The sequence below is a fragment of the Syngnathus typhle genome, unplaced genomic scaffold (genome assembly GCF_033458585.1).
Source record: "Syngnathus typhle isolate RoL2023-S1 ecotype Sweden unplaced genomic scaffold, RoL_Styp_1.0 HiC_scaffold_34, whole genome shotgun sequence".
NCBI lineage: Eukaryota > Metazoa > Chordata > Actinopteri > Syngnathiformes > Syngnathidae > Syngnathus > Syngnathus typhle.
Window position 1 is genome coordinate 308,318 of NW_026871940.1, and position 25,214 is coordinate 333,531.

The 25,214-nt window shown below is 38.1% G+C and overlaps 1 long non-coding RNA gene across 1 annotated transcript; it reads right to left on the reverse strand.

The window, feature by feature from the left end:
• Positions 1–19,062: 19,062 nt before the first annotated feature.
• Positions 19,063–20,031, reverse strand: LOC133147180 (uncharacterized). The gene is made up of 3 exons (XR_009711553.1): positions 19,871–20,031; positions 19,642–19,785; positions 19,063–19,190 (listed from the first exon to the last, which is right to left on the reverse strand). It is a non-coding gene; the product is annotated as an uncharacterized LOC133147180 (long non-coding RNA).
• Between the last annotated feature and the right edge of the window lie 5,183 nt (positions 20,032–25,214).

A 25,214-nucleotide genomic window follows, 5' to 3' on the forward strand; every position in this document is an offset into this window, starting at 1 on the left:
TTGGAATGGGTTGAATCGGTTGAAAAATGTAGAAATGAGAAGGGAAAAGGAAATTGGGTGTGAATTTCAAAATAAAAGATGTGAAGTTTTTGGTAAGTGGGAAGTTGTGGAATAGGTAGAATAATGATGAACAGTTGAAAGTTGGAATGGGTTGAATCGGTTGAAAAATGTAGAAATGAGAAGGGAAAAGGAATTGGGTGTGAATTTCAAAATAAAAGATGTGAAGCTTTTGGTAAGTGGGAAGTTGTGGAATCGGTAGAAAAATGATGAACAGTTGAAAGTTGGAATGGGTTGAATCGGTTGAAAAATGTAGAAATTAGAGTAGAAAAACGAAATTTTAGAGAATTTTGGTTGAATTTCAAAATAAAAGATGTGAAGTTTTTGGCAAGTGGGACGTTGTGGAATAGGTAGGCAAAAGATGAACAGTTGAAAGTTGGAACGAGTTGAATCGGTTGAAAAATGTAGAAGTTAGAGGTGAAAAACGAAATTTTGTGAAAATTTGTCGGAATTTTTAACGTGAAAACGAGAAATTTTCGAATTTGGGAATTTTGGGAATGTCGAGAATCCTTCCGAATGTGATTAGAATGTGCTGAATGATGTGAATTTCAAATTGGAACGACGTAAATGTGAAATGTCGAATGTGCCATTAAGAATGAATGGGGAAAAATTTGTCGGAATTTTGGGAATTTTGCGGAATCGGAAAATTTTCGGAACGAGAAAAATATAAGCGCTCATGTCGTGAATATTTGGAATACGTGAAAAGTGGAATGGAGTGAATCGGATGAATTATGTGGAAGATGAAACGTGTCAAAAAAGTGTGGAGAATAAAATAGAATAATAATAATAATAATAATAGAGAATGGTGTAGAATAACATATGTGTGAAGGCCTTCGCCTTCACACAACTAGAATTTTGCAATTTCTGGAGAAATTGCGTGTGAAGGCGAAATGTATGAATAACTTTTTCGGGGAATGCTGCCGAATGATGTTGAAACGTGTTGAATTACTTGAGAAATGTAGAATATTTGGAGAATTTGTGGTGAATTTCAAAATTGAAAGTTTGGAATATTTGGTAAGTGGGAAGTTGTGGAATAGGTAGGCAAAAGATGAACAGTTGAAAGTTGGAATGGGTTGAATCGGTTGAAAAATGTAGAAATTAGAGTAGAAAAACGAAATTTTGGAGAATTTGGTTGAATTTCGAATTTGGAATTTTTGGTAAGTGGGAAGTTGTGGAATAGGTAGGCAAAAGATGTACAGTTGAAAGTTGGAACGGGTTGAATCAGTTAAAAAATGTAGAAGTTAGAGCAAATGTTGAATCCCCATAGAGAATGAATGGGAAAATAAAAAAAAGCAATTGCGCCAAAATCTTTCTAAATTTGGAACAAAACAAAAAAAACGGCCTCAGGAGATTCACTTTTGGGGTAAAAATGTTGAAACGGGTTAAATCAGACAAAAAACGAAAAAGTTAGCGCAAATGTAGCTATTTGGGCCACTCAGTGTTGAAATAAGGTCACTTCCGGTTTGATTCGGGTCACTTCCGGTCTATTTGGGGTCACTTCCGGTTTATTTGGGTCACTTCCGGTTTAATTTGGGTCACTTCCGGTTCGTCTGAGGTCACTTCCGGTTTATTAGGGGTCACTTCCGGTCTAAAAAGGTCACTTCCGGTTCATTTGGGGTCACTTCCGGTTTGATTTAGGGTCACTTCCGGTTTACCAGAGGTCACTTCCGGTCTATTTGGGGTCACTTCCGGTTTATTTGGGTCACTTCCGGTTTAATTTGGGTCACTTCCGGTTCGTCTGAGGTCACTTCCTGTTTATTAGGGGTCATTTCCGGTCTAAAAAGGTCACTTCCGGTACGTTTGGGGTCACTTCCGGTTTGATTTGGGGTCACTTCCGGTTTACCTGAGGTCACTTCCGGTCTATTTGGGGTCACTTTCGGTTTGATTTGGGGCACTTCCGGTTCATTTTGGGTTCATTGGGGGCACTTGAGGGTCAATCCAAGATGGCCGCCACACTGGAATTGGGGGTCAAGGGTTGAATGTGTAAGCGTAGTGGAAGTGGGGGTGAATGGGAGTGAATGTGGGAAGCATAAGGTGAATGCATTTGGAATGGGTTGAATCGGTCGAAAAATGTAGAAATTAGAGTAGAAAAACGAAATTTTAGAGAATTTTGGTTGAATTTCAAATTTGAGAATTTGGAATTTTTGGTAAGTGGGAAGTTGTGGAATAGGTAGGCAAAAGATGAACAGTTGAAAGTTGGAATGGGTTGAATCGGTTGAAAAATGTAGAAATTAGAGTGGAATAACGGAATTAGAGAGAATTTTGGTTGAATTTCAAATTTGAAAATTTGGAATTTTTAGTAAATGGGAAGTTGTGGAATAGGTAGGCAAAAGATGAACAGTTGGAATGGGTTGAATCGGTTGAAAAATGTAGAAGTTAGAGGTGAAAAACGAAATTTTGTGAAATGTCGAATGTGCCATTAAGAATGGATGGGGAAAAATTTGTCGGAATTTTGGGAATTTTGCGGAATCGGAAAATTTTCGGAATGAGAAAAATACAAGCGCTCATGTCGTGAATATTTGGAATACGTGAAAAGTGGAATGGAGTGAATCGGATGAATTATGTGAAAGATGAAACGGGACAAAAAAGTGGCGGGAATAAAATAGAATAATAATAATAACTAGAATTTTGCAATTTCTGGAGAAATTGCGTGTGAAGGCGAAATGTATGAATAACTTTTTCGGGGAATGCTGCCGAACGATGTTGAAACGTGTTGAATTACTTGAGAAATGTAGAATATTTGGAGAATTTGTGGTGAATTTCAAAATGAAAGTTTGGAATATTTGTTAAGTGGGAAGTTGTGGAATAGGTAGGCAAAAGATGAACAGTTGAAAGTTGGAATGGGTTGGATCGGTTGAAAAATGTAGAAATTAGAGTAGAAAAACGAAATTTTGGAGAATTTGGTTGAATTTCAAATTTGGAATTTTTGGTAAATGGGAAGTTGTGGAATAGGTAGGCAAAAGATGTACAGTTGAAAGTTGGAATGGGTTGAATCAGTTAAAAAATGTAGAAGTTAGAGCAAATGTTGAATCCCCACAGAGAATGAATGGGAAAATAAAAAAAAGCAATCGCGCCAAAATCTTTCTAAATTTGGAACAAAACCAAAAAAAACGGCCTCAAGAGGTTCACTTTTGGGGTAAAAATGTTGAAACGAGTTAAATCGGACATAAAACGAAAAAGTTAGCGCAAATGTAGCTATTTGGGGCACTTAGTGTTGAAATAAGGTCACTTCCGGTTTGATTAGGGTCATTTCCGGTCTAATTTGGGCCACTTCCGGTTTATTTGGGTCACTTCCGGTTTAAAACAGGTCACTTCCGGTTTAGCTGAGGTCACTTCCGGTTTATTTGGGGTCATTTCCGGTCTAAAAAGGTCACTTCCAGTTCATTTGGGGTCACTTCCGGTTTGATTTGGGGTCACTTCCGGTTTACCAGAGGTCACTTCCGGTCTATTTGGGGTCACTTCCGGTCTATTTGGGGTCACTTCCGGTTTATTTGGGTCACTTCCGGTTTGTCTGAGGTCACTTCCTGTTTATTAGGGGTCATTTCCGGTCTAAAAAGGTCACTTCCGGTACATTTGGGGTCACTTCCGGTTTGATTTGGGGTCACTTCCGGTTTACCTGAGGTCACTTCCGGTCTATTTGGGGTCACTTTCGGTTTGATTTGGGGCACTTCCGGTTCATTTTGGGTTCATTGGGGGCACTTGAGGGTCAATCCAAGATGGCCGCCACACTGGAATTGGGGGTCAAGGGTTGAATGTGTAAGCGTAGTGGAAGTGGGGGTGAATGGGAGTGAATGTGGGAAGCATAAGGTGAATGCATTTGGAATGGTTTGAATCGGTCGAAAAATGTAGAAATTAGAGTAGAAAAACGAAATTTTAGAGAATTTTGGTTGAATTTCAAATTTGAGAATTTGGAATTTTTGGTAAGTGGGAAGTTGTGGAATAGGTAGGCAAAAGATGAACAGTTGAAAGTTGGAACGGGTTGAATCGGTTGAAAAATGTAGAAGTTAGAGTGGAATAACAGAATTTGAGAGAATTTTGGTTGAATTTCAAATTTGAAAATTTGGAATTTTTGGTAAGTGGGAAGTTGTGGAATAGGTAGGCAAAAGATGAACAGTTGAAAGTTGGAATGGGTTGAATCGGTTGAAAAATGTAGAAGTTAGAGGTGAAAAACGAAATTTTGTGAAATGTCGAATGTGCCATTAAGAATGGATGGGGAAAAATTTGTCGGAATTTTGGGAATTTTGCGGAATCGGAAAATTTTCGGAATGAGAAAAATACAAGCCACCCTTTCCTGAATATTTGGAATACGTGAAAAGTGGAATGGAGTGAATCGGATGAATTATGTGAAAGATGAAACGGGACAAAAAAGTGAGGAGAATAAAATATAATAATAATAATAATAACTAGAATTGCAATTTCGGAAGAAATTGCGTGTGAAGGCGAAGGCAGATGTTAATTTACAAACGTTAAGCGTTAAAAATGATGAGCGGGAAGAATAGAAAGGGAAAATAAATTATTGTGAAATAAATGGGAAAATGTTACAAATACATGTTACAAAAAGGTACAAATGATAAGCGTTAAAAATGAAATGTTATAAATGTTACAAAAAAGGTACAAATGATAAGCGTTGAAAATGATAAGGGGAAGGATAAAGAGTAAAATAAATAATGACGCCCAATGTGGGAATCGAACTGACGCGGGTTTTGATACCACTCGGGAAAGATGCTCGTGTACTGGAATCACTTGTGTTTCCCACGAGCTAATTGTGTCCCTGTCTACATACTGGTTGAATTTGGTTAACGTAATGAATGTGTTTGTTGAATGCGAATACGTAATCAAAGTGGTGGAAATTGCTTAATGTAATGAATGTTGAATGCGAATGTTAGTTACAAATGATAAGCGTTGAAAATGATAAGCGGGAAGAATAAAGAGTAAAATAATTAATGACGCCCAATGTGGGAATCGAACCCACTACAGGAAACTGGCTCGGGTTGACATTGCCATTAAGAATGAATGGGGAAATAAAAGGCACAAATTTGCTAATTACTTAAAAACGGTAAATGTTATGAACGCGAAAAATACTGGCAAGCGTGCCATGAATTTTTGGAACGTGTGAAAGGTTGAACGAGGTGAATCGGTTGAAGCATGTGGGAGTAGTTAGATGTCAAAAAAGTGGGAGGAATAAGTTGTTTAATAATAAAGTACAATATCAATGTGTGAAGGCCTTCGCCTTCACACAATAATAAAGTGAATGGAGTAGAATAACATATGTGTGAAGGCCTTCGCCTTCACACAACTAGAATTTTGCAATTTCTGGAGAAATTGCGTGTGAAGGCGAAATGTATGAATAACTTTTTCGGGGAATGCTGCCGAACGATGTTGAAACGTGTTGAATTACTTGAGAAATGTAGAATATTTGGAGAATTTGTGGTGAATTTCAAAACTGAAAGTTGGAAATATTTGGTAAGTGGGAAGTTGTGGAATAGGTAGGCAAAAGATGAACAGCTGAAAGTTGGAATGGGTTGAATCGGTTGAAAAATGTAGAAATTAGAGTAGAAAAACGAAATTTTGGAGAATTCGGTTGAATTTCAAATTTGGAATTTTTGGTAAGTGGGAAGTTGTGGAATAGGTAGGCAAATGATGTACAGTTGAAAGTTGGAACGGGTTGAATCAGTTAAAAAATGTAGAAGTTAGAACAAATGTTGAATCCCCATAGAGAATGAATGTGAAAATAAAAAAAGCAATTGCGCCAAAATCTTTCTAAATTTGGAACAAAACAAAAAAAACGGCCTCAAGAGGTTCACTTTTGGGGTAAAAATGTTGAAACGGGTTAAATCGGACAAAAAACGAAAAAGTTAGCCTAAATGTAGCTATTTGGGGCACTAAGTGTTGAAATAAGGCCACTTCCGGTTTGATTCGGGTCATTTCCGGTCTAATTTGGGTCACTTCCGGTTTATTTGGGTCACTTCCGGTTTAAAACAGGTCACTTCCGGTTTAGCTGAGGTCACTTCCGGTTTATTTGGGGTCACTTCCGGTCTAAAAAGGTCACTTCCGGTTCATTTGGGGTTACTTCCGGTTTACCAGAGGTCACTTCCGGTCTATTTGGGGTCACTTCCGGTCTATTTGGGGTCACTTCCGGTTTATTTGGGCCACTTCCGGTTTAATTCGGGTCACTTCCGGTTCGTCTGAGGTCACTTCCGGTTTATCAGGGGTCATTTCCGGTCTAAAAGGGTCACTTACGGTACATTTGGGGTCACTTCCGGTTTGATTTGGGGTCACTTCCGGTTAACCAGAGGTAACTTCCGGTCTATTTGGGGTCACTTCCGGTCTATTTGGGGTCACTTCCGGTTTATTTGGGTCACTTCCGGTTTAAAACAGGTCACTTCCGGTCTAGCTGAGGTCACTTCCGGTTTATTTGGGGTCATTTCCGGTCTAAAAAGGTAACTTCCGGTTCATTTGGGGTCACTTCCGGTTTGATTTGGGGTCACTTCCGGTTTACCAGAGGTCACTTCCGGTCTATTTGGGGTCACTTCCGGTCTATTTGGGGTCACTTCCGGTTTATTTGGGTCACTTCCGGTTTAATTCGGGTCACTTCCGGTTCGTTTGAGGTCACTTCCGGTTTATTAGGGGTCATTTCCGGTCTAAAAAGGTCACTTCCGGTACATTTGGGGTCACTTCCGGTTTGATTTGGGGTCACTTCCGGTTTACCTGAGGTCACTTCCGGTCTATTTGGGGTCACTTTCGGTTTGATTTGGGGCACTTCCGGTTCATTTTTGGTTCATTGGGGGCACTTGAGGGTCAATCCAAGATGGCCGCCACACTGGAATTGGGGGTCAAGGGTTGAACGTGTAAGCGTAGTGGAAGTGGGGGTGAATGGGATTGAATGTGGGAAGCATAAGGTGAATGCATTTGGAATGGGTTGAATCGGTCGAAAAATGTAGAAATTAGAGTAGAAAAACGAAATTTTAGAGAATTTTGGTTGAATTTCAAATTTGAGAATTTGGAATTTTTGGTAAGTGGGAAGTTGTGGAATAGGTAGGCAAAAGATGAACAGTTGAAAGTTGGAATGGGTTGAATCGGTTGAAAAATGTAGAAATTAGAGTGGAATAACGGAATTTGAGAGAATTTTGGTTGAATTTCAAATTTGAAAATTTGGAATTTTTGGTAAGTGGGAAGTTGTGGAATAGGTAGGCAAAAGATGAACAGTTGAAAGTTGGAATGGGTTGAATCGGTTGAAAAATGTAGAAGTTAGAGGTGAAAAACGAAATTTTGTGAAATGTCGAATGTGCCATTAAGAATGGATGGGGAAAAATTTGTCGGAATTTTGGGAATTTTGCGGAATCGGAAAATTTTCGGAATGAGAAAAATACAAGCGCTCATGTCGTGAATATTTGGAATACGTGAAAAGTGGAATGGAGTGAATCGGATGAATTATGTGAAAGATGAAACGGGACAAAAAAGTGGCGGGAATAAAATAGAATAATAATAATAACTAGAATTTTGCAATTTCTGGAGAAATTGCGTGTGAAGGCGAAATGTATGAATAACTTTTTCGGGGAATGCTGCCGAACGATGTTGAAACGTGTTGAATTACTTGAGAAATGTAGAATATTTGGAGAATTTGTGGTGAATTTCAAAATTGAAAGTTTGGAATATTTGGTAAGTGGGAAGTTGTGGAATAGGTAGGCAAAAGATGAACAGTTGAAAGTTGGAATGGGTTGAATCGGTTGAAAAATGTAGAAGTTAGAGTAGAAAAACGAAATTTTGGAGAATTTGGTTGAATTTTAAATTTGGAATTGTTGGTAAGTGGGAAGTTGTGGAATAGGTAGGCAAAAGATGAACAGTTGAAAGTTGGAACGGGTTGAATCAGTTAAAGAATGTAGAAGTTAGAGCAAATGTTGAATCCCCATAGAGAATGAATGGGAAAATAAAAAAAAGCAATTGCGCCAAAATCTTTCTAAATTTGGAACAAAACCCAAAGAAACGGCCTCAGGAGGTTCACTTTCTGGGTAAAAATGTTGAAACGGGTTAAATCGGACAAAAAACGAAGACGTTAGCGCAAATGTAGCTATTTGGGGCACTTAGTGTTGAAATAAGGTCACTTCCGGCTTGATTCGGGTCATTTCCGGTCTATTTGGGGTCACTTCCGGTTTATTTGGGTCACTTCCGGTTTAAAACAGGTCACTTCCGGTTTAGCTGAGGTCACTTCCGGTTTATTTGGGGTCATTTCCGGGCTAAAAAGGTCACTTCCGGTTCATTTTGGGTCACTTCCGGTTTGATTTGGGGTCACTTCCGGTTTACCTGAGGTCACTTCCGGTCTTTTTGGGGTCACTTCCGGTCTATTTGGGGTCACTTCCGGTTTATTTGGGTCACTTCCGGTTTAATTTGGGTCACTTCCGGTTCGTCTGAGGTCACTTCCGGTTTATTCGGGGTCATTTCCGGTCTAGAAAGGTCACTTCCGGTACATTTGGGGTCACTTCCGGTTTGATTTGGGGTCACTTCCGGTTTACCTGAGGTCACTTCCGGTCTATTTGGGGTCACTTTCGGTTTGATTTGGGGCACTTCCGGTTCATTTTGGGTTCATTGGGGGCACTTGAGGGTCAATCCAAGATGGCCGCCACACTGGAATTGGGGATCAAGGGTTGAATGTGTAAGCGTAGTGGAAGTGGGGGTGAATGGGAGTGAATGTGGGAAGCATAGTGGAAGTGGGGGTGAATGGGAGTGAATGTGGTAAGCATAAGGTGAATAAGGGGAATAAATGTGGAATGGGTTGAATCGGTTGAAAAATGTAGAAATTAGAGTAGAAAAACGAAATTTTAGAGAATTTTGGTTGAATTTCAAATTTGAGAATTTGGAATTTTTGGTAAGTGGGAAGTTGTGGAATAAGTAGGCAAAAGATGAACAGTTGAAAGTTGGAATGGGTTGAATCGGTTGAAAAATGTAGAAATTAGAGTAGAAAAACGGAATTTTAGAGAATTTTGGTTGAATTTCAAATTTGAAAATTTGGAATTTTTGGTAAGTGGGAAGTTGTGGAATAGGTAGGCAAAAGATGAACAGTTGAAAGTTGGAACGAGTTGAATCGGTTGAAAAATGTAGAAGTTAGAGGTGAAAAACGAAATTTTGTGAAAATTTGTCGGAATTTTTAACGTGAAAAGTGAAATTTTTGAATTTGGGAATTTTGGGAATGTCGAGAATCCTTCCGAATGTGATTAGAATGTGCTGAATGATGTGAATTTCAAATTGGAACGACGTAAATGTGAAATGTCGAATGTGCCATTAAGAATGAATGGGGAAAAATTTGTCGGAATTTGGGGAATTTTGCGGAAACGGAAAATTTTCGGAACGAGAAAAATACAAGCGCTCATGTCGTGAATATTTGGAATACGTGAAAAGTGGAATGGAGTGAATCGGATGAATTTTGTGGAAGAAGAAGCGGGACAAAAAAGTGGCGGGAATAAAATAGAATAATAACTAGAATTTGCAATTCCTGAAGGAATTGCGTGTAAAGGTGAAGAAGTTGAATAAATATTTAAGGAATGTAGCAGAATGATGTTGAAACGAGTTGAATCGGTTGAAAAATGTAGAAATGAGAAGGGAAAAGGAACTGGGTGTGAATTTCAAAATAAAAGATGTAAAGTTTTTGGTAAGTTGTGGAATAGGAAAAAAATGATGAACAGTTGAAAGTTGGAATGGGTTGAATCGGTTGAAAAATGTGGAAATGAGAAGGGAAAAAGGAAATGGGTGTGAATTTCAAAATAAAAGACGTGAAGTTTTTGGTAAGTGGGAAGTTGTGGAATAGGTAGAAAAATGATGAACAGTTGAAAGTTGGAATGGGTTGAATCGGTTGAAAAATGTAGAAATGAGAAGGGAAAAAGGAATTGGGTGTGAATTTCAAAATAAAAGAAGTGAAGATTTTGGTAAGTGGGAAGTTGTGGAATAGGTAGAAAAATGATGAACAGTTGAAAGTTGGAATGGGTTGAATCGGTTGAAAAATTTAGAAATGAGAAGGGAAAAAGGAATTGGGAGTGAATTTCAAAATAAAAGATGTGAAGTTTTTGGTAAGTGGGAAGTTGTGGAATAGGTAGAAAAATGATGAACAATTGAAAGTTGGAATGGGTTGAATCGGTTGAAAAATGTAGAAATGAGAAGGAAAAAAGGAATTGGGTGTGAATTTCAAAATAAAAGAAGTGAAGTTTTTGGGAAGTGGGAAGTTGTTGAATAGGTAGAAAAATGATGAACAGTTGAAAGTTGGAAGGGGTTGAATCGGTTGAAAAATGTAGAAATTAGAGTAGAAAAAAGGAAATTTTAGAGAATTTTGGTTGAATTTCAAAATAAAAGATGTGAAGTTTTTGGTAAGTGGGAAGTTGTGGAATAGGTAGAGAAAAGATGAACAGTTGAAAGTTGGAATGGGTTGAATCGGTTGAAAAATGTAGAAATGAGAAGGGAAAAAGGAATTGGGTGTGAATTTCAAAATAAAAGATGAAAACGTGAAAATGTTGAATTTGGCAAGTTTGGGAATGTCCCCAATGTGTTGAATTATGTGAATTTCAAACTGGAACAATGTAAATGTGAAATGATGAATCTGCCATTAAGAATGAATGGGGTAAAATTCGCCGTAAATTTGTGAATTTTGCGAAAACGGAAAATTTTTGGAAGGAGAAAAATGTGACCAGTCGTGCCATGAATATTTGGAATAAGTGAAAAGTGGAATGGAGTGAATCAGTTGAAGTATGTGGAAGTAGTTAAGCGTCAAAAAAGTGAGCGGATGTTGAATAATAACTAGAATTGCAATTTCGGAAGAAATTGCGTGTGAAGGCGAAGGCAGATGTTAATTTACAAACGTTAAGCGTTAAAAATGATGAGCGGGAAGAATAGAAAGGGAAAATAAATTATTGTGAAATAAATGGTAAAATGTTACAAATACATGTTACAAAAAGGTACAAATGATAAGCGTTAAAAATGAAATGTTACAAATGTTACAAAAAAGGTACAAATGATAAGGGGGAAGAATAAAGAGTAAAATAGTTTATGACGCCCAAAGTGGGAATCGAACCCACTACAGGAAACTGGCGCGGGTAGACATTGCCATTGTGTTTCCAACTGAGCTAATCAGGCTCCTTTCTCAGTAATGGTTGAATCTGGTTAATGTAATGAATGTGTTTGTTGAATAAGAATGCGTAATCAAAGTGGTGGAAATTGCTTAATGTAATGAATGTTGAATGCGAATGACAAAAGTTACAAATGATAACCGTTGAAAATGATAACCGGGAAGGATAAAGAGTAAAATAAATAATGACGCCCAATGTGGGAATCGAACTGACGCGGGTTTTGATACCACTCGGGAAAGATGCTCGTGTACTGGAATCACTTGTGTTTCCCACGAGCTAATTGAGTCCCTTACCATGTGGCGGTTGAAATTGGTTAATGTAATGAATGTGTTTGTTGAATGCGAATGCGTAATCAAAGTGGTGGAAATTGCTTAATGTAATGAATGTTGAATGCGAATGTTAGTTACAAATGATAACCGTTGAAAATGATAACCGGGAAGGATAAAGAGTAAAATAATTAATGACGCCCAATGTGGGAATCGAACCCACTACAGGAAACTGGCTCGGGTTGACATTGCCATTAAGAATGAATGGGGAAATAAAAGGCACAAATTTGCTAATTACTTAAAAACGGTAAATGTTATGAAGGGGAAAAAAGGTGGCAAGCTTGCCATGAATTTTTGGAACGTGTGAAAGTTTGAACGAGGTGAATCGGTTGAAGCATGTGGGAGTAGTTAGATGTCAAAAAAGTGGGAGGAATAAGTTGTTTAATAATAAGAATAAAAAAAATAATAATAATAAAGTAGAATAACAATGTGTGAAGGCCTTCGCCTTCACACAATAATAAAGGACAGGAATAACAATAGTGTGAAGGTCTTCACCTTCACACTAATAATAAAGTAAATGGAGTAGAATAACATATGTGTGAAGGCCTTCGCCTTCACACAATAAAGTAAATGGAGTAGAATAACATATGTGTGAAGGCCTTCGCCTTCACACAATAAAGTAAATGGAGTAGAATAACATATGTGTGAAGGCCTTCGCCTTCACACAATAAAGTAAATGGAGTAGAATAACATATGTGTGAAGGCCTTCGCCTTCACACAATAATAATAATAATAAAGTGAATGGAGTAGAATAACATATGTGTGAAGGCCTTCGCCTTCACACAATAAAGTAAATGGAGTAGAATAACATATGTGTGAAGGCCTTCGCCTTCACACAATAATAAAGTAAATGGAGTAGAATAACATATGTGTGAAGGCCTTCGCCTTCACACAATAATAATAATAAAGTGAATGGAGTAGAATAACATATGTGTGAAGGCCTTCGCCTTCACACAATAATAATAAAGTGAATGGAGTAGAATAACATATGTGTGAAGGCCTTCGCCTTCACACAATAATAATAATAATAATAGAGAATGGTGTAGAATAACATAAGTGTGAAGGCCATCGCCTTCACACAATAATAATAGAGAATGGTGTAGAATAACATATGTGTGAAGGCCTTCGCCTTCACACAATAATAGAGAATGGTGTAGAATAACATATGTGTGAAGGCCTTCGCCTTCACACAATAATAAAGTGAATGGAGTAGAATAACATATGTGTGAAGGCCTTCGCCTTCACACAATAAAGTGAATGGAGTAGAATAACATATGTGTGAAGGCCTTCGCCTTCACACAATAATAATAATAAAGTAAATGGAGTAGAATAACATATGTGTGAAGGCCTTCGCCTTCACACAATAACTAGAATTTTGCAATTTCTGGAGAAATTGCGTGTGAAGGCGAAATGTAGGAATAACTTTTTCGGGGAATGCTGCCGAACGATGTTGAAACGTGTTGAATTACTTGAGAAATGTAGAATATTTGGAGAATTTGTGGTGAATTTCAAAATTGAAAGTTTGGAATATTTGGTAAGTGGGAAGTTGTGGAATAGGTAGGCAAAAGATGAACAGTTGAAAGTTGGAATGGGTTGAATCGGTTGAAAAATGTAGAAACCTTTGTGGAAAATAAGGATGCTGAGGACAAAAATACTGCTGCTTTGACGTTGGGGATGTCTGGATAATCTGCAGTAAAATCGGAAACATCAAAAATAAATCCTCTATCCACATTAAAAATAAAATAACAGTTTATTTAAAAGTTGACAGAATTACATTGCATGTCCAATGAAAAAATATGCACATCTCTTAAAACTAGTTACAAATGTAAGGCTGTGTGTGCAATTGTTACAGACAGAAATGATGAAGACAGCTCATCCGCTGTGCAACATTTATTTTCAGCGTCCTCTACTGGCGAAAATACATATTGCACTTGGGCGCATGGGTTTCTTCCATAGAAAAAAAAAACTTCCTATAAACCAAAAGTTCTGGGGAGGCAAGTGCCACATAATGTTGATCTTTTATTTATCAATGTATGCAAACAAATGGTTTTTATGTATTATCTATCCATTTACCTGGTCGTTTATTACACCCAAAAGCTAATATAGCTTTTTCTATACGATAGACATCCATTGTACATTCTCATATTAACCTTGAGAGGGTTTAAAAAAATATTTACGTACCATCTTTGTCGTTGCCTAATGGATCTGTCCAGGTTCCCCCTTGCTTAGTTGTGCGTTTTTTCGTTCGTGTCCACCGTGTTGCTTAAGGTGAGTCAGTTCCACATGGACTATGGAAAATGTGAGTCGGCAGACAGTGCATATTTTCCTCACACTTTTTGACAAATCTATTTTCTGCTTCACTGTCCACTCGGCAAGTTTGAAACTTGTGTGCTTCTTTTTAGTAATACTTACCCTCTTGCGGTCGCAGTAACTGCCTGGAACGCGTCCATGCTGCTGAGTTAACTTCTGCAATCTACTTTGTGGTGCCATCGCACATGAGATGATCGCATTCCGTATTGTTTTCTATGTTCTTTGGACAGCAGGCCAAAGAACGCTACCGTAAATTCTATCTATCAATCTAGAATGGGAAAACATGCGACATCTGAGAAACATTTTCGAAATAAACCATAGTATTCCAGAATACTAAGATAAAGACAGCAGAAGTTACAAATATCCCAAAATAAGGCATGGGTAAAATACCATTACTATAGATTAAAATAGATTAAAATCATATACTATACATTAATACCATTAACTACACATTGAAACAATATATTTGCGACTGTATTTGCTATAAACAAAATAATAAACTGGGTCACCTAATTCGGCGGATGACGTTGCCTCTCTCTCTCTCTCTCTCTCTCTCACGTGTAACGTCAGTGTTCCAACTTGGTGTCGTGGAGCCACGCCAGCATCTCTGGTTGCAAGTCGAAGAGGCCGGCCTCTGAGGGTGGTCTCTATAGGGGGCAGATGTGTATGAAGTGGTGAAATATATTATCATAATTTAATAAAAATGAATAAAATAAACAATTATTATTTTGTGCATTTAACTTTAAACTTTAATAGTAGAACATTTTAAACAGAACAAACAACACAAAATACAAATAACAGAACAAAAAAAAAAAAAACACAAAAACCCCTCTAGGGCAGTGCTATTCCTGGGGGGGCGCGTGTGACCCTGGGGAACAGGCTTTTTTTTTGGCAGTACTAGAATAAAGTGTAATTGCGGGTTTACTACAGCAGGGGGCAGTGGCGCTCTCATTGTTACTTCTGTCACGTTTGCGACAGTGCAACATTTTACGACTTACAAGACAAGTTAGGATAGTCACGGTGGGGAGGGGGGGCGCGAATAGATTTCTTCTTGCTAGGGGGGGGCGTAACAGAAAATAATTGAGAAGCACTGCTCTAGGGGAAGATTAGGGCCATCGGGGAATTTTTGGTTCCACTCCTCTAATGGAACCATTCTGGTGGCATTGGTGGCGTCCACAAGCTCCACCTGTTCACCTTTGATTTTAAAGGCCACAAAGCGAAAGGGCTCTTCTTCCAGTTCCTGCGCAAAGAAATTTCATGACAATTTATTATGTTTGAAACACCACGAGAAAACATGATGGATGGATGGATGGATGGATGGATGGATGGATGGATGGATGGATGGATGGATGGATGGGGTTGGGTAGGTAGGTAGGTAGGTAGGTAGGTAGGTAAGTAGGTAGGTAGGTATGTAGCTTGGTTAGATATAGATATATAAACAGACAGACAGACAGATAGACAGACAGACAGCTGTATCTGAGACAATATCCTACAAAGTTGGTGATCCAGATTTTGAGAAAACTCCTAAAGCATGAATCTGACTTCAACCTTAATGATGGTGAGCCACTGATAGCAGTGCATCCCAAGTAAATAACAGTATTGATTCAATTGAGAACGCCTTTGTTTATACACATAAAAAACTGCTTGCTTTAGGTACCTTTATTACAGTATTTTCTGTGGAGTGGAGCTCTACGCCACTAGAAGATGATGTTGTCGTGTGTGTCATGGACAGCCGCTGTCCAAGTTTGACATGGAAAAAGTTGGTTTCGCGCCATGTGAGGACCTTAATTTCTCTTTGATCCTGTAATGAAAATGACAAATTAGTACTAGTTGTTGAAATGTAGATCTAGGCTAAGGCAACATGATGCCCTAAGGGACCTTACTCAGGTGAAATGAGAGTGTGACAGATATCTTTACTGAGACACACACACACACTCAACTCTCTCTCTCTCTCTCTCTCTCTCTCTCTCTCTCTCTCTCTCTCTCTCTCTCTCTCTCGCGACACAATCAACAGATTAGCATTAGCAATACGCTATCGCAATACAACAACAAAAATCTGCTATAAAACTGCTCCTCAACCAATTGTTTCTTTGCAATTGTATTTGCAATACCGTAATTATTCTAATAATTATCGCCCATATTCTAATAACCGCCCTGTGTGTGTTAGCGATAGCATAAATAAAACATTGATACCTCTAATTATCGCCCATGCTGCTAAAAAATTCCCCCCAAAACTTACGTTTTCCTCCGCGACCACATGCCGACGTCATTGCGCAAGTTTAAATATGATTGATTTGACAGCCCGTTGAATGTCCCTTTTAAATTGTTTTTCTCCATAAACTATGATACATCTACACTCGTCACTCCGCAACAATATCCTCCTCACACAATTACGTTCTCGGGGCATGGGCTCGAACAAGATGATCGCGTTAATATGACGTGTACAACACGTGATATGCGACGGTAGCGTGTCGCATCGATAGAGCGTCAATTGACGCACCCCGCTGTTAGAGGTAGCTCAAAACAGCCGCTGTCCTCGTGTTAAGAACACCAGTTAGATACTACATAAGGAAAATATACATATTATCGCCCTTTTCAGTGCCCCTTGGCAATCGGACAATAATGGGTGATAATTGGAATAAATACGGTAATTTAATAAAACGGGTACCTTAAATGCACGGAAGACTTTGCTTGTAATGATTTTATACAGCCGCTAAGTGTCAGTGTCGAGCAACTGAATCAAGATCGCGATCGTATTTGCAATAGAAATATAATAAAACTAGGTCACTTAAATACGAAATATGACTTTGCTGGTAATGATTTTCAACATCCACCAGTGCTGAGCAACAGAATCAACAGAACTGTACTGCTTATCACCCATCATATTGCACATTTAGCAAAGTTTAGTAAAGACCTACTTACTTTTTTTCTGGTTTTGTTGTACCTTATGTGGTTATCAAGCCAGCCTATGAAAGGAAAACTAAATATGTCCAAATAAGTTGAATTTTGGTGTAGGAATATTCAATAATAATTGATCATAATTTAAAAAAAAAAACAGTTGGAAAAATATGGGGAGAAGACATATTAAAGTATCTATTGAATTGATACAACTAATACATTTAATATAATGATGCAATACACAATTTATACACGGACAACAAAATATAACTAAGTGGTGAAATATATTATCATAATTTAGATTAAATTAATTCAATTTAATAAAAATAAATAAAATAAACAATGACTATTTTGTGCATTTAAATTTAAACTTTAATCATAGAACATTTTAAACAGAACAACAAACAAGTAACAAGAAATACAAACAATAGAACAAAATATAAAACAAAATTACCACAAAAACCCCTCTGGGGGAAAATTAGGGCCCTCTGGGAATCTTTGGTTCCACTCAACCAAAGGGACGCTTTTGGTGGCATTGTTTTCATTTAGAAGCTCCACGTTGTCGCCTTTTATTTTGAAGGCCACAACATGAAACACTTCTTCCAGTTCCTGCGCAAAGAAATGTTTTGACAATTTATTATGGGTTTAAAACACCACGAGAAAACATGATGCATGGATGGCAGACAGGCAGACAGATAATAAACGTAAAACCTAAAACAATTTGATTAATTTCATGACCATAATCACAACCAAAATGATTTTATACAGTCAGGGAAGCAAGTGAAATTGTATGTCTTCCTGATAGAGCTGTATCTGAAACAAAATCTTACAAAATTGGTGATCCAGTTTTAGAGAAAACTCTAAAGCATGATTCTGACTTCAGCCTTGATGATGATGAGCCACTGATAGCAGTTTATCTCAAGTATGTATTTACCGGGTCGTTTACTACACCCAAAATGTATAATAGCTTTTTCCATACGATACAGACATCCATTGTACATTCTCATATTAACCTTGACCAGAGGATGTAAAAAGCATATTTACATACTATCTTTGTCGTTGCCTGATGGATCTGTCCAGGTTCCCCCTTGCTTAGTTGTGCGTTTTTTCATTCGTGTCCACCGTATTGCGTGTTGCTTAAGGTGAGTCAGTTCCACATGCACTATGAAAAATGTGCGTCGGCAGACAGTGCATATTTTCCTCACACTTTTTGACACATCTATTTTCTGCTTCACTGTCCACTAGGCAAGTTTGAAACTTGTGTGCTTTTTTTTTTAGTAATACTTACCCCCTTGCGGTCGCAGCAACTGCCTGGAACGCGTCCATGCTGCTGAGTTAACTTCTGCAATCCACTTTGTGGCGCCACCGCACATGAGATGATCGCATTCCGTATCGTTTTCTATGTTCTTTGGACAGCGGGCCAAAGAACGCTTTGACAGCACGTCGAATGTCCCTATTAAATTGTTTTTCTCCATAAACTATGATACAATTACACTCGTCACTCCACTACAATAGCCTCACACAATTACGTTATAGGTGTGTGCGCTCGAACAAGACGCATTCATATGACGTAAGCAACACGTGATGTGCGACGGTAACGTGTCGCATCGATGGAGCGTCAATTGACGCACTTGATTGTAAAATAAAGGTTTAAAAGGTTAAAATTTGATTGTAAAATAAAGGTTTAAAAGGTTAAAATTTGATTGTAAAATAAAGGTTTAAAAAGTTAAAAAGTCTCCTCTCAACCATAAGTTAATTTAAAAATGTAAAAAGTTAAAAGTTTTAAAAGTTATAATTTTAAAAAGTAAAAGTAACATTTTTAAAAATTAAAACGTTGAGTTAAGCTAGCATTTAAGTTAGTTAAGCTTATCACCCAATATAGTGCCAATATAGTGCACATTTAACAATGTTTAGTAAAAACCTAGTTACTTTTTTCCTGGTTTTGTTGTAGCTTATGTGGTTATCAAGCCAGACCATGAAAGGAAAACTAAATATGTAAGTTGTATTTTGGTGTAGCAATTGTCAATAATAATTTATCATAATTTTAAAAAATAGTTGGAAAAATATGGGGAGAAAAAAAAGGAAAGCATCTATTGAATTGATACAACTAATACATTTAATATAATGACTCAACACACAATTTATACACGGACAACTAAATATAACTAAGAGGTGAAATATATTATCATAATTTAGATTAAATTAATTCAATTTAATACAAAATAAATAAACAATAACTATTTTGTGCATTTAACTTTAAACTTTAATAATAGAACATTTTAAACAGAACAACAAACAAGAAATACAAACAATATAACAAAAAAATTTTTTACCACAAAAGCCCCTCTGGGGTAAGATTAGGGCCTTCGGGGAATCTTTCTTTCCACACTGTCAATGGAACCTTTTTGGTGGCATTGGTGGCGTCCAAAAGCTCCATGTCTTCACCTTTTATTTTAAAGGCCACAAATCGAAATGGCTCTTGTTCCAGTTCCTGCGCAAAGAAATTTCATGACAATTTATTGTGTTTAAAACTTCACGAGAAAACATGATGGGCAGATAGATAGATAGATAGATAGATAGATAGATAGATAGATAGATAGATAGATAGATAGATAGATAGATAGATAGATAGATAGATAGATAGATAGATAGAAAACCTAAAACAATTTGATTAATTTCATGACCATAATCACAACCACAATGATTTTATACAGTCAAGGAAGCAAGTGAAAGTGTATGTCTTCCTGATAGAGCTGCATCTGAGACAAAATCTTATAAAGTTGGTGATCCAGATTTTGAGAAAACTCCCAAAGCGTGAATCTGACTTCAACCTTAGTGATGATGAGCCACTGATAGCAGTGCATCCCAAATAAATAACAGTGTTGATTCAATTTAGAATACCTTTGTTTATACACATGGGAAAAACAGCTTGCTTTAGGTACCTTGATCTCAGTATTTTCGGTGGAGTGGAGCTCCAGGCCACCGGAACACGATGTTTTCAGGTGCGTAAGAGACACCCGCTGTCCAACCGTTAGAACAAAAATGTTCGCCTCTCGCCACCTGACCACCTTTATTACCATTTGATCCTGTAATGAAAATGACAAATTAGTACTAGCTGTTGAAATGTCGATCTAGGCTACAATGACTAAGACAATAAAGCTAGAGAAATACTCAAGAAACTGGTGTCAAATTTCTGTCCTACAAAACCAGTGTCTTGCAGGTTTAGACGTCTCCCTCCTCTAATATGCATGATCGTCAGCAAACTTTGCACGGGTGATATTAGAGTGAGCTATCAAAAGCTTGGAAAGGATCAGGCCTTGAAGGCACCTTACTCAGGTGAAATGTGAGTGTGTGTGATGTATCCATATTTAGACACGCACATGCATGCACACGCACGCGCACGCACACACACACTAACACACACAGATAGTGTGACAGAGAGAGAGAGAACAATCAGTTTACTTTTTTTAAATAAATGATGCCTAATGGGACCACAGACCCACGTGACATCACCATCCTCATGGGGCGGATCTAAAAATGAAAAACAGATTAATCATCACTACTTCATGAAAGAGAGGGAGCGGAAAGAGAGAGAGATTGATCTTACAGCAGAGACAATGCCGTCTGTCGTGAAAAGGACACCCTCCTCATGGCGGATGTCCTTTAAGGCTCTGGCAATGCTTGGAGGGTACAGCAGAGCTGTCCCCCTCACCTCCAAATCTGGGGTCACTTCTATCGCCCCAGCCACATAAATGCCGGTGTTGTGCCGGGAGAGGAGGACCCCTTGTTCTTTTCCCCGGCCAAAATTAATAATTCGAAAGGTGCCTCCAACGGAGACATCAGAGGCTAAATTTTCAAAAAGAATCATTTTACACAAATGGTGGCCATCACAGAGGGCCACCACTGTATTACAGTGGGAAGCCTTAGCCTCCACCGTGCCATCCTCTTTAAGGGCCCATCTGGAAAATCGTGTTGATGTTTTTAAGGCCACCACTTTGGCCGTGACCGCCGCTGGCATTTGGTGGAGCGTCCACAGGTTTTCCATTCTGACAAAAAAAATGAAAATAATAACTGATCATCAGAGACATAATTACTATAGCACTTATATATGGTTGAATTAGTCTACATGATGACAGAAATCGGTTATAAAATAGCAGCCCTACCCTTTTAGAAGGACTATGGTTAATGTCCTAAATGGCTATTGTTTAATTGTTTTTGTCCTAAATGGCTATTGTTTAATTGTTTTTTGTTTGTTTTATTTATCTATGTATCTATGTATGTATCTATGTATGTATCTATGTATGTATCTATGTATGTATCTATGTATGTATCTATCTATCTATCTATCTATCTATCTATCTATCTATCTATCTATCTATCTATCTATCTATCTATCTATCTATCTATCTATCTATCTATCTATCTATCTATCTATCTATCTATCTATCTATCATATATCTGTATATTTATTTATTTATTTATTTATTTATTTATTTATTTATTTATTATTTCCAATGAACTACTTCCAGTTTTGTGTATTTTGGAAGATGTTAAGAGTTGACTCCTTTGATCTACAATTTCATCCCCTACATAATTTGGGAAACTCAAATGTTGGCACCTGTGCATTTGTTCCCACAGTAAGCAAAGATTGATTTTCTATTTGTTATAGTGAAATAAACATCTGCAGCCAGAAACGGTGCTGAGAGTTGACTGATCTAGCCGCGCAACTCGCATGATTGACAGCGCCCTTTTTTTTTTTTCTGGCCGCGCACTAGTTCCCAGGCTTTTTTCCCACTTGCGGTATAGATCAAAAGAGGTGTCCATGCAGCCTTGTTAAGGCGGCATCACAATGTTAAATCACGTATACAACAATATTGCCAATTTATAATTGTACAAATAAGTTTATACAATATGACTCGGAATATTTGCTCATTTCGTTTTAGAGTACGCACTACTGAATGATATTTAGTCAAGACAACATGTACATTCACTGTCTGTCTCAAAAACTAAACCATTTGAAGAAATATATTGTTCGAGAGATGCTTACTAATGGATCAATTTTTTTGAGGACATAGGTAAAATATATATTATAATATACATTTGTAAGGTCATAGGACTAATTTAATAGTTTTACACTTGCCGTCGTGCGCGAGGTTTATTTCGTTTTTTTTCTTGAATATCAGCTCTTCTTCAACCAAATCGGTACAATTGTCATTAAACATTAAGAAACGGACCTGAAGACCTCTTACTCAAATTCGCGTGTACAGGCCTTTTAAGAAACATTTTAAAAGGCCTGTCTGTACACGCGGAAAAGTGAGGATGTTACTTAATTTTCACCCAGTTTAAAGTAGTAAATACTAATTTATAGAGTAACACAATGGTCTACAGTACAACACTAGACTACAAAGTGTTTATAAATGTTTTGGGAAAATCAAATTTCGGACTGGGTTGAGCGAGCTACTTACCTCTTTCGACGTCTGGGAAAGTCTGATGCGAACTTGTGTGCGCCCCAATATCTTTGCGGGTAGTGGGAAATTTCAGTGCAGGCTAAACAGATATGCAACATTTGGATATGCAACATTTGGATATGCAATCGATAAAAAGAGTGTCAGACACACATATCCCTGTAAATTCGTCTGAAATGTGACTAAACGATTGAGTGAACATGTTTCAGCACTTTAAGATTTTGTTCATGATATACTACGATCACAGTCCTTGTGAATTCAGATTTCTATGAACGTAGCACAACCCCGCCCCCATTCAACATTAATAAGATATTAATTACACACGGAAGAAAGAAAAATAATAACTGCTAAACACATCATGTGAATTGTGATTATACAATTGAGAGCTGTCAGTCATGGTCAAAACATATTTTCGACCATGATCGCGGTTCTAGAATAGAATAGAATACAATAGATCTTTATTTGTCATTGTCACCTGTACAACGAAATTTAAAAAGTGCCAACCGATCCGCGCATGAGATAAAAAAAAAATAGAATAAATAGAATAATTTAAAAAAAGTGTTTAGGAGCAGATTGTTCTCTCCGATCCACTCCGATAGCCGGACCACTTCGTCCCTGTAGGCAGACTCATCCCCCTTTGAGATGAGTCCCACCACGGTTGTGTCATCCGCAAATTTCACAATGATGTTGCTACGGTGGGCGGGGGTGCATGCATGTGTGTAGAGCGTGTAAAGCAGTGGGCTCAGTACGCAGCCCTGTGGGGAGCCGGTACCGAGACTGAGAGGTGTGGATGTATGACGGCCCACTCTCACCGTCTGGCTGCGACCCGTCAGGAACGTCATTCTCTGCGGCCAGATGTCGTTCACCAAATATAAATTGGGAATGACTACGTGGTGAAATACATGGGCATATGAACATAATGAATTAGTTTTCTTAAACGAATAAATGTCTGATTTGTGTATTTTGTAAGATGCTGAATGTTGACTCTTATCTAGCAGCGCAAATCTGCGTGCACGCGACTTTTCTAAAATTTAGAAAATGTATGTACACGCAAATGTCTAGTAAATGAAATGTGAGGATATAGGAATACTTAATAATTTTCACAAAGTTTAAAGTGGCGAGTAATAATTTCCACAATAACACCGAACCGCAATAGTTTACAGAGCACCGGCTCTGATTGGCTACCATAACGCTGCCTTAGCCAACCGCTCACATAATTGGGCGCTGGCTTAGACAACCGCTCACGTAATTGGGCGCTGCCTTAGCCAATCGCTCACCGACTTATTACGTTAACCCGGAAACTCCTGATTTTGGGAGGAATTAGTTGTTTTTTTTAATGGAATCAAAGAAGTAATACAAGAAATAATATAAACAACTTTCGGAAACTCTGAAAAAGTATGAATAAATTGGGCTTGACTCGAAAGTGTTCAAATTCATGTTAAAAAAGTTAAAGTCCCAATGATCGTCACACACACACATCTGGGTGTGGTGAAATTTGTCCTCTGCATTTAAAACATCCCCGTGTGATTTTAATCCATCCCCTGGGGGAGAGGGGAGCAGTGAGGAGCAGCGGTGCCGCACTCGGGAATCAGTTGGTGATCTAAACCCCCAATTCCAACCCTTAATGCTGAGTGCCAAGCAGGGAGGCAATGGGCCCCATTTTTATAGTCTTTGGTATGACCCGGGCGGGGTTTGAACCCACAACCTTCCAGTCTCAGGGAGGACACTCTACCACTGGCCACTGAGCTGTTTAAATATTGGAAACAAAATATAATAAATCACACACAAGAGAAGAAAAGAAATTGTGCTTTTTGGGACAAAATACAGGTTTTTTAATTGAATCAAAGAAGTAATGCAAGAAATATAATGAATAACTTTCAGAAACGCTGAAGACATACAAATAAAAACATATCAAGTATATTACTGATTCAATAGATAATAAACATAAAAATGATTAACGACAACGAACAAAGACTGCTCCATGTTAAGGAGCACTGGGTAGGAGGGTGCGGGTTCGATTCCACCTCCGGCCCTCCATGTGTGGAGTTTGCATGTTCTCCCCAGGCTGCGTGGGTTTTCTCCGGGCACTCCAGTTTCCTCCCACATCCCAAATACATGCTTGGTAGGCCGATTGAAGACTGAAGTGCGAGTGCAAATGGTTGTTTGTCTCTGTGTGCCCTGCGATTGGCTGGCAACCGGTTCAGGGCGTCCCCCGCCTACTGCCCGATGACGGCTGGGATAGGATCCAGCACGCCCGCGTGGGGACTAAGCAGTTCAGAGAATGAATGGATGGATGTTATGTTAATTTCAGTGTTATTTTTTAAGAGTTTAAGTGCAACATGATTGTAGACGCTGTTATACAAAAGATAATGCAAATATAATTTGAGGCAAAAAAATATAATAAATAAATAAATAAATAAATGGATGAATGAATGAATGAATGAATGAATGAATGAGAACAGAAAACAGACTGTATCTGAGGCTTAGTAGAGTAAAATCAGAGGCTTCCGACTGTTAAAGGCCAAGCTGTTCTTTGTCTGCATTTCTGGATGCGTGTAGAACCACAGGCAAGACCCAAGAACATACTAAAAAAAAACATGAAAGATGTGTTGAGGAAAAGGAGCAAAATGCTTCATGAAAATGTTCCTTGATGGTTACTCACAGAAGAATCAGAAGAAGTCCTGTGTGTTACCATGCTGGTTTGGGAGTTTGTGTTTCATGATGCTGGCCTCCGTTGTACAGGTCTTTTGGGAAGTCTTGGCTCTCCCTGTGCTATAATATAACATCATAATTAATTCATTTTGAAAAATCACATTACAATACAGTCATACATAAAGCATATGTACAACTTGTGTCCATCTTGAGTGAATGATATGAACACATTCAATTTGGAATCACAATTACTTACGTGTTGCTTGGAGTCAATAGAAAAGGAGAATAACACTGGTCCCATGGATCTTCTTAAAATTTCGGTCATTTTTTTGGCGAGACAGGCCAGGTCTCATCAAGGCTGAGTACCAAGGTGGCCAAACAAATGGTCTAGACAAATG